Source organism: Nerophis ophidion, linkage group LG22, assembly GCF_033978795.1.
Source record: "Nerophis ophidion isolate RoL-2023_Sa linkage group LG22, RoL_Noph_v1.0, whole genome shotgun sequence".
In the NCBI taxonomy this organism is placed as follows: Eukaryota; Metazoa; Chordata; class Actinopteri; order Syngnathiformes; family Syngnathidae; genus Nerophis; species Nerophis ophidion.
Window position 1 is genome coordinate 17,153,860 of NC_084632.1, and position 15,595 is coordinate 17,169,454.

A 15,595-nucleotide genomic window follows, 5' to 3' on the forward strand; every position below is an offset into this window, starting at 1 on the left:
CGTAATTACCCCCTGTCACCCCCTTAACCCTTCCCCTATTGTCTTGTCCCTTAAAATAGACCGGCCATGTGTAAAAATAAAAACAAAACACAAACGTCACAGTTTTCAGAAACTACAAGGTCATGATGACAAGCCCCTAAAAAAATGGAAAAATTAAAATACAAAAAAAAAAAATTGAAATGGGTTAAACCACATTCTAAACATGGACTTTTGTAAATTTTGAATGTAGATTAGTAGTTTAATAATTAATGAAATAGCGTAAATCATAATTCAGTTCACTTGCTGTCTAACATTGTAGTTAACTGGCTCATATAACAAGTGTTTAAAAAAAAAAAAACACCATTGTAAAAAGTGTATGTGGAGTAAAAAATTATTTAATAATAATGTTTGAAAAAGTAGCTATTAGTGCCTCAGTGGCCTAGTAGTTAGAGCAGGGGTCACCAACGCGGTGCCCGCGGGCACCAGGTAGCCCGTAAGGACCAGATAAGTAGCCCGCTGGCCTGTTCTAAAAATAGCTCAAATAGCAGCACTTACCAGTAAACTGCCTCTATTTTTTAATTTTTTTTCATTTACCAGCAAGCCGGTCTCGCTTTGCTCGACATTTTTAATTCTAAAAGAGACAAAACTTAAATAGAATTTGAAAATCCAAGAAAATATTTTAAAGACTTGGTCTTCACTTGTTTAAATAAATACATTTATTTTTTTACTTTGCTTCTTATAACTTTCATAAAGACAATTTTAGAGAAAAAATACAACCTTAAAAAGATTTTAGGATTTCTAAACACATATACCTTTTTACCTTTTAAATTCCTTCCTCTTCTTTCCTGACAATTTAAATCAATGTTCAAGTTTTTTTTTTTTATTGTAAAGAATAATGAATGTATTTTAATTTAATTCTTCATTTTAGCTTCTGTTTTTTTGATGAAGAATATTTGTGAAATATTTCTTCAAACTTATTATGATTAGAATTTCCAAAAATTATTCTGGCAAATCTAGAAAATTTGTAGAATGAAATTTAAATCTTATTCCCAAGTCTTGTGAATTTCTTTCAACACTTTTGTTCTGGAAAATCTAGAAGAAATAATGATTTGTCTTTGTTAGAAATATAGCTTGGTCCAATTTGTTATTTATTCTAACAAAAAGCAGATTGTATTTTAACCTATTTAAAACATGTCATCAAAATTCTAAAATTAATCTTAATCAGGAAAAATGACTAATGATGTTCCATAATTTTTTTTTTTTAATTTTTTCAAAAAGATTCCAATTAGTTAGTTTTTCTCTTAATTTTTTTGGGGTTGAATTTTGAATTTTAAAGAGTCGAAATTGAAGATAAACTATATTTCAAAATTGAATTTTCATTTTTTTCTGCGTTTTCTCCTCTTTTAAATCGTTCAATTAAGTGTTTTTTTCATAATTTACTCTCTACAAAAAACCTTCCGTAAAAGGAAAAAAATTGTACGACGGAATGACAGACAGAAATACCCATTTTTTTTTGTATATAAAGATGTATTTATTAAAGGTAACTTGAGCAAATTGGCTATTTCTGGCAATTTATTTAAGTGTGTATCAAACTGGCAGCCCTTCGCATTAATCAGTACCCAAGAAGTAGCTCTTGGTATCATAAAGGTTGGTGACCCCTGGGTTAGAGTGTCTGCTCTGAGATCGGTAGGTTGTGAGTTCAAACTCTGGCCGAGTCATACCAAAGACTATAAAAATGGGACCCATTGCCTCCCTACTTGGCACTCAGCATCAAGGGTTGGAATTGGGGGTTAAATCACCATAAATGATTCCCGGGTGCGGCACCGCTGCTGCTCACTGCTCCTCTCACCCTCCCAGGGGGTGATCAAGGGGATGGGTCAAATGCAGAGGACACATTTCACCACACCTAGTGTTTGGGTGACAATCATTGGTACTTTAACTTTAACTTTAACTCATTTGCCCACTCAAACATGTAAAACTATTTATTTTTTTACTACTAACTTACATTTTTTTGGCACTTGTAGTCCACGGTTACTTTAAAACTGATATGGTTAACATTTTGAGCAAAAAAAGCAGAATTGAAGAATCTCCATTTCTGGACTTTTTTCCCTTCCATAGACACCAGAGCCTGTGTTTCATCATGCACTTTGAGGAAAGCATCAGTAGAAGAGGACGCAAAATTGAATGCTAGCAACTTATCTTCTTCTTTTTGTATTTTTGAGAGGCTGCTCTGCAATTATTTCCCCGGTTTTTCTAGCAGGTTCTGACGGAGTCATTCTCCTCTTGAGGGTGCTCCTGATTTTTGAGATGATAGCCGACTTGTGTCTTTGAATTTTTTGACATCCAAACCCTCCTATTTAGCACACACAGTGTGATTTATAAAAGACAGAAAACTGTCCTTAAAAGGTTGTCCTTAAATGAAATAGTGAACATACAAGACAACTTGTCTTTTAGTAGTAAGTAAACAAACAAAGGCTCTTAATTTAGCTGCTGACACAGGCAAAAAAAATATTGTGTCATTTATCATTCTATTTTGTCAAAATTATGAAGGACAAGCGGTAGAAATTGAATTCTTGATCTACTTATTTATTGTTAATATCTGTTTCCTTTCTCTGTTAACATATTCTATCTGAACTTACTCTGGATGTTTGATACTTCACATTAGTTTTTGATGATACAATTTGATACCAAGTCGTTACAGAATCATACATTGGTCATATTCAAAGTCCTCATGTGTCCTGGGACATATTTCTCGAGTTTATAAACATATATATCATTTTAAAACGGAAAAAAAGATCGTGTGATGCTAAAAACATAGACGTAATCATATTAGTATCGACTAGATACGCTCCTGTACTTGGTATCATTACAGTGGATGTCAGGTGTAGATCCACCAATGGCGTTTGTTTACATTTTGATGCCGGTGAGCCACGGTGTGTAGTGAAGCATGTTTAGCTACTTGTAAGAAACATACTTTATTTGTCGCCATGGAGACCAGGATTATTGATTTAGAAGAAGCAAAAACACTGCAGACTGGGGCTGGACTTTAGCCGCTAGCTAGCTAGCCATGTCTTAAATCAGCTCTTCCTCAGGGCGTTTCAGTGTTACAACTTCACCTTTGTCTTTAGTTTTTAAGCCAAAATGAATCTGTTCTGCCCTTTCTGTCTACACACTGTGTCTGCTTGTAAGTACTCTATGATTGTGTGCCGCCGAACATGCTCGTCTGCTCGTAAACCAGCAATGGGACGACGTGACGACGACGGGGGCGGCGGGGGACCGGTACTTTTTAGAGGCGGTACAGTACCAAATATGATTCATTAGTATCGCGGTATTATACTAATACCGTACATGGGTTTTGAGTCTTTTTGTGTTTCTTCATTATTTTTTTGACTCTTCTGATCCCTGGTTTGTGCACTTGTTTTGTCTGGTTACCTTGGTTTTACATTTGTCCCACCTGCTCTTGTTTTTACGCGCACCGGAGTTTGATTGTTTGCTTGAGTATTTAAGCCTGTTTTCGACCTCAGTTCTTCTTGGATGGTTTGAACATCAAATATGTTGTCTTTGTAGCATAACCAACTGAATATGGGTTGAAAATGATTTGCAAATCATTATATTCCGTTTATATTTACATCTAACACAATTTCCCAATTCATATGGAGATGGGGTTTGTAGATTAACACGTACCACCTGTGAAATCTAATCACCTGCCAGCTGCGTCTCACCGTCAGCACTGCCATCCCCCCGTCTGATGGTGCTCTGTCATTAGCACCATGGCCAGAGGCGGTGACCTTTGCTCCTGCAGGCAGCGCTGACAACATCGCCTTCCACAGTGGTATTTGGATCTTAGTAGATCAAAATGTGCTGGAAGTCGTTACTGTGTCTACTTTGGGGGGGTGGTGATGTTTACCCGTAGACATACTTTTTAGGTCCAAAACTACAGTATGAAATAAGTTGTCAGCATTAAAGAGGATCTTAAAAAATGCAAAATCGAGGGTGAAGGGCTAAAACAAAAAGGTACAAGGGAGGTGTACACACACGGCCACCGCTACGGCCCACTGCTCCCCTCACTTCCCAGGGGGTGATCAAGGGGGTGGGTCAAATGCAGAGGACAAATTTCACCACACCTAGTGTGTGTGTGTGTGACAATCATTGGTACTTATTAGAACGTGACCAAATTCTCAAGTTTGGCAAACTTATGTTTTGTTCCATGAGCATTCCAGTTCTCGCAAGCAGTTGTTTTCGGGGGTTGTGTGTGGTTTTGGAATTTGCAACATTTTCCAAAACCATTGCAATTGTCTTTGGTCCTGCATCATAGTTTTCATTTGCAGCATTTCCCATTTGCATGTTTTTCCATTGTGCTTGTGGGTTTTTCTTTTTTGATGTGTAATAGACATTTATATACATATAGGGCAGTCAAAATTGATGAGCTAACTCATGTGAATCGTTCACAAAAAATATTGCAATAATCATGAGCACATTTGGAATAATCATGCAATATACTTTGACCGTACAAGCTATTTTACCTTAAGCACTAAATCAGGGGGAGGGAACCTATGGCTCTCGAGCCAGATGTGGCTCTTTTGATGACTGCATCTGGCTCTCAGATAAATCTTAGCTGACATTGCTTAACACGGTAAGTAATGAATAATTCCGCTGAAAATCACAGTGTCAACATAACGTTCAAAATACAAAACATTCTCATGCATTTTAATCCATCCATCCGGTTTCCACCGCACCTGTTCAAGAAGTCGCATTAATGGTAAGAAGTATTTTATGTATTGTTGGTTAGCTTCGGAATAACAATGTTATTAAAAAGAATAAGAGACTTATTATACTGTAAAAATGTTGGTCTTACTTACTTAAAAATGCACGCATTTCGGTGTATTTGGTGTTAAAAAAAAAACATTATATGTGTTATGGTTTAACAGGGGAAGGTGACGGCAACAGACATTAGAGAAAATATAGCTGTATAGATGTATTATATATATTAACCATATATATAATAATCAAAAAATATAAACATAAACTAAGGAAATGGAGTGTGAACTAGATCCAAGAGTGTGTATGGTGTAAGACAATGTGTAGTATTTAACTGGAAGGTTTTACCATAAATATTAGGGAGAGCGAAAGAACACGGAAGTCCGTGGGGCAGGCAGATGATCCAGGGCGAGCGAGAGGCGTCGGGAAGAACGTGTCCAAGCGGGACGTCGAAATCCAAGGGGCAATCCGAGAAGCAGAGGAACAACGACGAGGAATGACGACACACACAACAATGTCAAACACAGGAACGGAGGTCTGCGGTAGGATGACAGGACAATGAAACACCGAAGGGAAAAAAGATAGAGAGAGCTGGATTGCTTAAGCAGGACGTGGCTTACTGTACGTGACAGAAGACTATACTCCGGCGAGTGATGGCAGGTTGTCCAGGCTTAAGAAGGCAGCTCCTTCATTACATGCAGGTGTGCTGATTGCCGGTGAACGATTACAGCTGGTGGGCGTGTCCTGAGGTACGCTCACTGGAGCGCACAGACGGATGAGCGCCGTTGGCAGGGGTCTGAGCCGTAACAATATGGCTCTCACGGAAATACTTTTAAAAATATTTTGCTTGTATGGCTCTCTCAGCCAAAAAGGTTCCCAAACCTTGCACTAAACGGTTAGTGATGAGATAAATGCATTGTTGGCTATTTGTATTCGAAAATATAGCCTAAAAGAACTTTAGATAAAACCAATATTAAGTTGTGTGTAAATAAATGACATGAATTCAAATAATCTGTTTAATGGATGACTTCTGACAATAATATTGCATTTGGCTCTTTTCTTAAGCAAAGTTGAAATATGCAAGCAAATAGTCAACCAATCCCCAGGTGCATGTCTTTGGAGGTGGGAGGAAACCGGAGTACCCAAAGGGAACCCATGCAGTCACGGGGAGAACATGCAAACTTCACACAGAACAATCTCGAGCCCGGGATTGAATTTAGGACCTTCGTATTGTGAGGCACATGCACTAAACCCTGTACCACCGTGCTGCCCCAATCCACTGGATTATTGAAAGTGGATTCCTAAAAGTCAAAGTTGAAGTACCAATGATTGTCACACATACTAGATGTGGCGAAATTATTCTCTGCATTTGACCCATCAACCTTGATCACCCCCCTGGGAGGTGAGGGGAGCAGTGGGCAGCAGCGGTGCCGCGCCCGGGAATCATTTACGGATAGACATGCAATGTAGAATTATGTTAGTTTTTTTGGACCATCTTGCAAAATGAATCCCATCAAAAAGTCCTTGCCTGTCCAGCTGGCCACCAGTCTGCCAACACCCCACAACACACACACAACTTGTCTTTAAAACAATACGGCAGCTGTAATGGAAGCCTGAGGTGGGCCTCGCCAGCGCATGATTATTTAATTGGACACGCACGGCAGATGTGATCAGGTCAGCGGCGATGGCTGGCTAACATGTAAATGAGTCCCCGCGTTGGCCGAGCACCTAGCCTGTCAAAAAGCGTGCAGCTGGTGTGACTCGGATGCTCAACCTGTTCACAGTGAGCATTGTTGACATCGCCCGCTACCACGTTCCTATTTATGAATATTACATGAGCCATGCTTGGACGGCTGATATTTGTAAGATATATCGTTCCTCATCGCTAAGGGGCATTCTCCGGATGCCAGATATATTTCATCGGAACAGATGGAAATTGCAAAAGCGGCGAAGGAGCCGGTGTGGAAGGGGTCGTGGCAAAAAACAAAAAATAAAAGGTGCGAGAGGAGAAAAGCTAAAAAGAGGGATGAGTTGGTCTGCATTAAATATCAAAACTCTAATGAGTGCAAAGCACAGTAAAGTTTGTGTCCTCTGCCTGATCCTTTGTGCTTATAGAGCAAAAGTTGGTAATTATCTCCTACTTGGACTGTGCTTAGTATTTTCTGGATCAAATCGATGATAGTGACTTCCGGGGGGCGACAGGAGCTCGCTCATCTGCTAATGATGTGCAATAACACCACTGATTGTCTTTCCAATCTGATACCGGCTGGTATCGGCGATACAGATCCGATACCTAATAAAATATACCTAACGTGTCTGCAAAAATGTTAAAAGTGTTGTGTTTGCAAATAACATATGGGGAAAAAAACAACAACAAAAAAACGGCAAAAAAGGGCAAAAAATAGAAATACAATGAGAAAAAGTAAATAATAATAATGATGATAATAATAATGATAATAATAATAATAATAATAATAATAATAATAATAATAATAATAATAATAATAATTTATGAAGATATACTGAGACACTTATAACACAGTGTTGTCTTTAAATATATGTAATATCTGTCTGGCCCCCCGATTCTTGATTTTTCAGTATGCAAAATTTAGAAACCCCTGATCTGGCTTTATATTGTTGTTTTTTTAAAATGTTATGTATTGTGTTTTTTTTTTTTTTTTTTATATGTTTAATGGATCTTAAGGTTTGCTATAAAGATTGATGATGATGATAAAATATTACAAGTTCTCAAAATAAAAATAAAATGTACGCAAAGTTTAGTTAATTAAAAATAAAATAAAACTAACTTGGATTAATTTGAAAAAAAAAACAATAAATACTGTTAAATATGTAAATGAACATTAATGTTTTTGTACAGGCAGAGTTTTTGACACACTAGGTTATGCAGTTACACAATCATGTTTCTTTAATTATTATTTTCATTTTCATTTTACCTGGGAAAAAATAACAGTACGAATAAAAAAAAAGAGCAAACAAAAACAGTATTAAAAAGAAAAAGCTGTAAGGTTCTAAGTTATAATTAATTATAAAATATTCAGTGACCTATAACGTTTTGTGTTTAAATATATATAAAATCTGTTTTTATATATATATATATATATATATATATATATATATATATATACATATATATATAGATATATGTATATACATGTATATATATATATATATATATATATATATATATATATATATATATATATATATATATATATATTTTTTTTTTTTTTTTTGAATTTTTTTTTTTTTTTTTTATAAAAAAATACCAGACTGTCCTTCGGATTCTTGACTTTTCAGAATGCGGCCCTCGGTGGAAAAAGTTTAGATCTAAAATATTAGAAGCTCTCAACATAGAAATGAAATACACAAACCCCGTTTCCATATGAAACTGGGAAATTGTGTTTGATGTAAATACAAACGGAATACAATGATTTGCAAATCATTTTCAACCCATATTCAGTTAAATATGCTACAAAGACAACATATTTTATGTTCAAACTGATGAACATTTTTTTTTTGTGCAAATAATCATTAACTTTAGAAATGTATGCCAGCAACACGTGACAAAGAAGTTGGGAAAGGTGGCAATAAATACTGACAAAGTTGAGGAATGCTCATCAAACACTTAATTGGAACATCCCACAGGTGTGCAGGCTAATCGGGAACAGGTGGGTGCCATGATTGGGTATAAAAACAGCTTCCCAAAAATACTCAGTCTTTCACAAGAAAGAATGGAGCGAGGTACACCCCTTTATCCACAACTGCGTTAACAAATAGTCAAACAGTTTAAGAACAACGTTTCTCAAAGTGCAATTGCAAGAAATTTAGGGATTTCAACATCTACGGTCCATAATATCATCAAAAGGTTCAGATAATCTGGAGAAATCACTCCACGTAAGCGGTATGGCCGGAAGCCAACATTAAATGACCGTGACCTTCAATCCCTCAGACGGCACTGTATCAAAAACTAACATCAATCTCTAAAAGGAAATCACCACATGGGCTCAGGAACACTTCAGAAAACCACTGTCACTAAATACAGTTTGTCGCTACATCTGTAAGTGCAAGTTAAAGCTCTACTATGCAAAATGAAAGCCATTTATCAACAACATCCAGACGCTGCCGGCTTCTCTGGGCCCGAGATCATCTAAGATGGACTGATGCAAAGTGGAAAAGTGTTCTGTGGTCTGACGAGTTCACATTTCAAATTTGTTGGGGAAATATTTGACATGATGTCATCAGGACCAAAGGGGAAGCAAACCATCCAGACTGTTATCGACGCAAAGTTCAAAAGCCAGGATTTGTGATGGTATGGGGGTGCATTAGTGCCCAAAGCATGGGTAACTTACACATCTGTGAAGGCAACAGTAATGCTGAAAGGTACATACAGGTTTTGGAACAACATATGCTACCATCTAAGCGCCGTCTTTTTCATGGACGCCCCTGCTTATTTCAGCAAGACAAGTGCTACAACAGCGTGGCTTTGTAAAAAAAGAGTGCGCGTACTTTCCTGGCCCGCCTGCAGTCCAGACCTGTCTCCCATCGAAAATGTGTGGCGCATTATGAAGCGTAAAATACGACAGCGGAGACCCCGGACTGTTGAACGACTGAAGCTCTACATAAAACAAGAATGGGAAATAATTCCACTTTCAAAGCTTCGGCAATTAGTTTCCTCAGTTCCCAAACGTTTATTGAGTGTTGTTAAAAGAAAAGGTGTTGTAACACAGTGGTGAACATGCCCTTTCCCAACTACTTTGGCACGTGTTGCAGCCATGATTTTCTAAGTTAATTATTATTTGCAAAAAAAAAGTTTGAACATCAAATATCTTGTCTTTGTAGTGCATTCAACTGAATATGGGTTGAAAAGGATTCGCAAATCATTGTATTCCGTTTATATTTACATCTAACAATTTCCCAACTCATATGGAAACGGGGTTTTTACTTAAAACATAAACACAGTTTATTTAGATAAAAAATAAACAAGACTGACTAATGAATTAATTCGAAAATATTATGACAATAATAAACATTGATAAATATGTAACTGAACATTTATGTTTTTGTACAGGCAGATTTTTTTTACACAGTTGGTAATGCAGTTACACAATCATATTTGTATTATTATTTTCATTCTATTTTAACATGGGAAAAAATAACAGCAAAATTGTAAGAGAAAATAGCAATAAAAACAGTATTAAAAAGAAAAAGGTGAAATTTTCTAACTAATAATTTATTTTAAAATACTCAGTGACCTATAACGTTTTGTCTTTAAATTTATAAAATATTTGTTCACAGCATCTTTTTAAATGAAAAACATCAAACTGGCCTCCGGATTCTTGAATATTCAGAATGTGGCCCTTGGTGGAAAAAGTCAAAATAAAAATAAAATATACTTAAAATGTAAACAAAGTTTAGTTAGTTAGTTAAAAATAAAATAGGACTAACTTGTGAATTAATTTGAAAAGATCATAACAATAATAAACACTATTAGATATGCAACTGAACATAAATGTTTTTTGTACAGGCAGAGTTTTTGACACACTAGCTTATGCAGTTACACAATCTTATTTCTGTTATGATTTTTATTTTATTATTTTTTTACATTGGAAAAAATAACTGTAAAACTCATAAAAAGACCAAAAAAAAAACAGTATTCATAAAAAAGATGACATTTTCTAACTAATTGGTATGTATGTATAATATCCGTGTAAAGCATTTTTTTTTAAATAAAAAAAATATCAAACTGGCCTCCAGATTCTTGACTTTTCAGAATGCGGCCTTTGGTGAAAACATTTTAGACACCCCTGATCTAAAATATTAGAAGTTATGAAAATAAAAATAAAATATACTGAAAATGTAAAAAAAAGTTTAGTTAGTTAGTTAGTTAAATACAAATAAAATAGTACTAAATTATGAATAATTTGAAAAAATTATAGCAACATTAATACATTGTTAAAGATGTAACTGAACATTAATTGTTTTCATACAGGCAGAGTTTTGACACATGAAGTTAGGCAGTTACACAATCATATTATTATTATTATTTTAACATGGGAAAAAATAATAGCAAAACTGTAAGAGAAAAGAGCAATAAAAAACAGTATTAAAAAGAAAAAGCTGAAATGTTCTAACTAATAATTAAAATTAAAATACTCAGTTACTTATAAATATATATAATATTTGTTTATAGCATATTTTTAAATAAAAAACATCAAACTGTCCTCCGGATTCTTAACTTTTCAGAATGTGGCCCTTGGTGGAAAAAGTCAAAATAAAAATAAAATATACTTAAAATGTAAACAAAGCTTAGTTAGTTAAAAATAAAATAGGACTAACTTGTGAATTAATTTGAAAAGATTATAATAATATTAAACACTTTTAGATATGCAACTGAACATAAATGTTTTTGTACAGGCAGAGTTTTTGTCACACTAGCTTATGCAGGTACACAATCATATTTCTGTTATGATTTTTATTTTATTATTTTTTTACATTGGAAAAAAACTGGAAAACTGTGAGAAAAAGAGCAAAAAAAAAACAGTAGTCATAAAAAAGATTACATTTTCTAACTAATTGGTATGTATGTATAATATCCATGTATAGCAATTTTTTAAAATAAAAATATCAAACCGTCCTCTGGATTCTTGACTTTTCAGACACCCCTAATCTAAAATATTAGAAGCTCTGAAAATAAAAATAAAATATACTGAAAATGTAAACAAAGTTTAGTTAGTTAGTTAAATAAAAATAAAATAGTATTAACTTATGAATTAATTTGAAAATAATAAAGCAACATTAATACATTGTTAAAGATGTAACTGAACATTAATTGTTTTTATACAGGCAGAGTTTTGACACATGAAGTTAGGCAGATACGCAATATTATTATTATTATTGTTATTGTTATTAGTAGTAGTAGTAGAAGTAGCATTAGTATTCTATTCTTACATGGGGAAAAATAACAGTCAATATGTAAGAAAAAAGAGCTAAAAATGTTTATGTAATAATTAATAGTAATATAATACAAAGCTGACACAATATCTGTTTTTTGCATTTAAAAAAAAAATCAATATGGCCCTGTATGCGGCCATTGGTGGGAAAAGCCTGGACACCCCTGCACTAAAGTATCAAAAGCATCAATAGTTTGATTTGAGAATCGATATCAGAGCATACAGATCTGATATTGGCGGTATCGACATTTCAGTATTGATCCATCCGCACAACACTATCGTCTGCTGTCCCCCTTATGAGAAATGAGCAAAGAGGAGCTGAGTCACTTTCTGCACTGAAGCAAGGAGGCGGACCGGCTTAAAAGAAGGTACTTTTTTAAATCATTACCGGACATAATCCACTAGTGAGTTCGCGGCGCTCGCAGCAATGACATTCTTCAGACAGTGTGATTAAAAAGAATGGTCTCGTCTGGCCATAGGGTGGGAAGTTATGCCTAGGCAAAAAAAAAAAAAAAAGAGTTCAATTTAGACACTAATGACCATGTTGCTTGCTATCTTGATCATTAACATTTCCGGGCGTTAAGCTTTTATAGTATAGAACCGAGAATGTTGTCTTTAATATTTAATCAGATTAATGTTCACTACAGCATATAGTATGCATGTATTTATCCTCAAACGATGTCCCTGTGCACATCTGCATATATAGTACTATTTACTTATTCAGGAATATTTGCAGAATGTGCACTGCTGCTGCTCATTTCTGTTGACTTCTGTTGTAAAATATGCACAAATAGATCCGGGATCTTTTAACTACTGTTTTTCTTTCTGTGGGTGCTGTTGTAAAACTGAAAAAAAAGGGTGTGCTCTGTTGCAGTTGTTCTCAACCTTTTTCCACCAAGTATCACCTCAGAAAACACATGGCCCTCCAAGTACCAACCATAATGACCAACATTAAAAACACAGTAGCATATTGAACCTAAGAATTCATTAAAAAACAAGGTAAAAGTTTTAATTAATAAATATATGTATTATTGTGGGCAGCACGGTGGAAGAGGGGTTAGTGCACCTACCCCACAATACAAAGGTCCTGGTAGTCCTGGGTTCAATCCCTGGCTCGGGATCTTTCTGTGTGGAGTTTGCAAGTTCTCCCCGTGACTGCGTGGGTTCCCTCCGGGTACTCCGGCTTCCTCCCACTTCCAAAAAACATGCTCCTGGGGATAGGTTGATTGGCAACACTAAAATTGGCCCTAGTGTGTGAATGTGAGTGTGAATGTTGTCTGTCTATCTTTGTTGGCCCTGCGATGAGGTGGCAACCTGTCCAGGGTGTACCCCGCCTTCCGCCCGAATGCAGCTGAGATAGGCACCAGCGCCCCCCGTGATCCCAAAGGAAATAATCAGTAGAAAATGGATGGATGGGTGTGAATGTGAGTGTGAATGTTGTCTGTGTCTAATGTTGTCTGTGTCTGTGTGAATGTTGTCTGTGTCTGTGTCAAAGACAATAATGTTGAATATTCAATAAAAGGGCAAATTCTTGCATCCAGCACACCTTACAACAGTGGTAATAAAAGATGCAACCTAGGCTTAAAAGAGAAACTGTTTATTATATACCACCCAGACCTGTCATCCCTCAACAAGCGCAGTGAAATTGTATCAGCATGCTGTCACAGACGGAGAGACCTCCTAGGTAACACATGAGCCAATCACCACGCCCCTTCGCCTGCCTGTACCTACCCGTTCTGTGCCCTATATAAACCATGGTATGTGAATGCTTCCATTAAAATCTCCTGATGATTGAGGGAACCCCTCATGAAACAGTTCTGTAGAGATGAAGTAGTCTTGTGATTTTTTCACACACACACACACACACACACACACACACATATATATATATATATATATATATATATATATATACACACAAAATATTTTTTTTAAATGTTTGTTTACAGAAGTCATCCTCTTTATGGACCCACTAGCTGCGGAAGGTAGATAAACGGACTCAATAAGTCCACGGTGACGTTTTGGAAGCTGAAACCACACAAAAAGAGTGCCATTGTAAGTTAATTTTACTATCACAGACTTGTAAATGTGTTAGCATATTAGCTAATGCTAACGACGCTAGCTTCATCACATTATGATCGCACATACAAATATGCATAAAACATATTTGTACGTTTTAGTCACTATGGTTCATCACATTATGATCGCACGTACAAATATGCATAAAACATATTTGTACGTTTTAGTCACTATGGATTGTTTTAGTTGTATTGAAAAATTTACAAATGTCGCTTGGAGTGGTGAATGAAGAATCCATATGAGTAAAATTGCTATACATTGTTTTACTTCCGGTGCAAGGCACAAAACAGGCAGTACATTTTCAAGCAGTGAGCAGAATTTGTCCAAAAGATGGCACAGTAGCACAGACAATAACACACCTTTTCCGTGTCTCTCTTGTTTTTTTCATTAAAAAACTACATGTTAAATACAAAGCATCAAAGCAGTTAGCTAAGAGAAATCCATAAACTAGCTGCACCGTTTCATACGCCCCAGGGTTCAAAGAGTAGGAAAAAAAGTTAAGGTACATTTCCCTATTCTTTTTTACACACGTAGGAGTTGTGTGTGTTTACTCCAGGAGTGTGCGTGTCTTGCCAGAACACCGGTTAGAACGTTAGAGCAAACTGAAAAGTGTCGTTTAAGCACAGGTAATGTCCATCCAGATTTTTGTTTCGTTTACCAATCCTAGCCTCCATTGCGGAAAATAAACAAAGGGTAAAGTTAAAGTAAAAGGTGCCAATGATAGTTACACAAACACACTGGGTCTGGTGAAATAATCTCTGAATTTGACCCATCTCCTTGTTACACCACCTGGGAGGTGAGGGGAGCAGTGAGCCGCAGCGGCGGCCACGCTCGGGAATCATTTTGGAGATTTAACCCCCAATTCCAACCCTCGATGCTGAGTGCCAAGCAGAGAGGTAGTGGGTCCCATTGTTATAGTCTTTGGTATAACTCAAGACCTACCGTTCTCAGGGCGGACACGCTAACCACAAGGCCACTGAACCGTTCTTGTAATAATGATTATACCAATTACACGAGCAATATATGGTCGATACTACAGTGATTAGAATATTTTGTATCATTACCCCGATGTTTACCAATTCAGAAAATAAATATCAGGATACAAAAATGGCAAAAACCAAAAATTTCGAATAGCAGCCAAAAGTATTTTTAGTTATTGTCGCACAAGCCACTTTATTTTGCTCAACAACCAGCTCAGTAGCCTTGTGGTCAGAGTGTCCGCCCTGAGACTGGGAGGTTGTGAGTTAAAAACCCGGCCGAGTCATACCAAAGACTCTAAAAAATGGGACCCAATGCCTCCCTGCTTGGCACAGGGTTAGAGTTGGGTGTTAAATCACCAAATAATCCCCGAGCGCGGCCACCACTGCTGCTCACTGCTCTCTTCACCTGCCGGGGGGTGAAAATGGGGATGTTTCAAATGCAAAGGACACATTTCACCACACCCAGTATGTGTGTGACAATCATTGGAACTTTAAAGGCCTACTGAAATGAGATTTTCTCATTTAAACGGGGATAGCAGGTCCATTCTATCTGTCATACTTGATCATTTCGCGATATTACCATATTTTTGCTGAAAGGATTTAGTAGAGAACATCGACGATAAAGTTTGCAACTTTTGGTCGCTAATAAAAAAGCCTTGCCTTTACCGGAAGTAGCAGACAATGTGCGTGTGACGGGTTGTAGGGCTCCTCACATCCTCACATTGTTTATAATCATAGCCTCCAGCAGCAAGAGCTATTCGGACCGAGAAAGCGACAATTTCCCCATTAATTTGAACGAGGATGATAGATTTGTGGATGAGGAAAGTT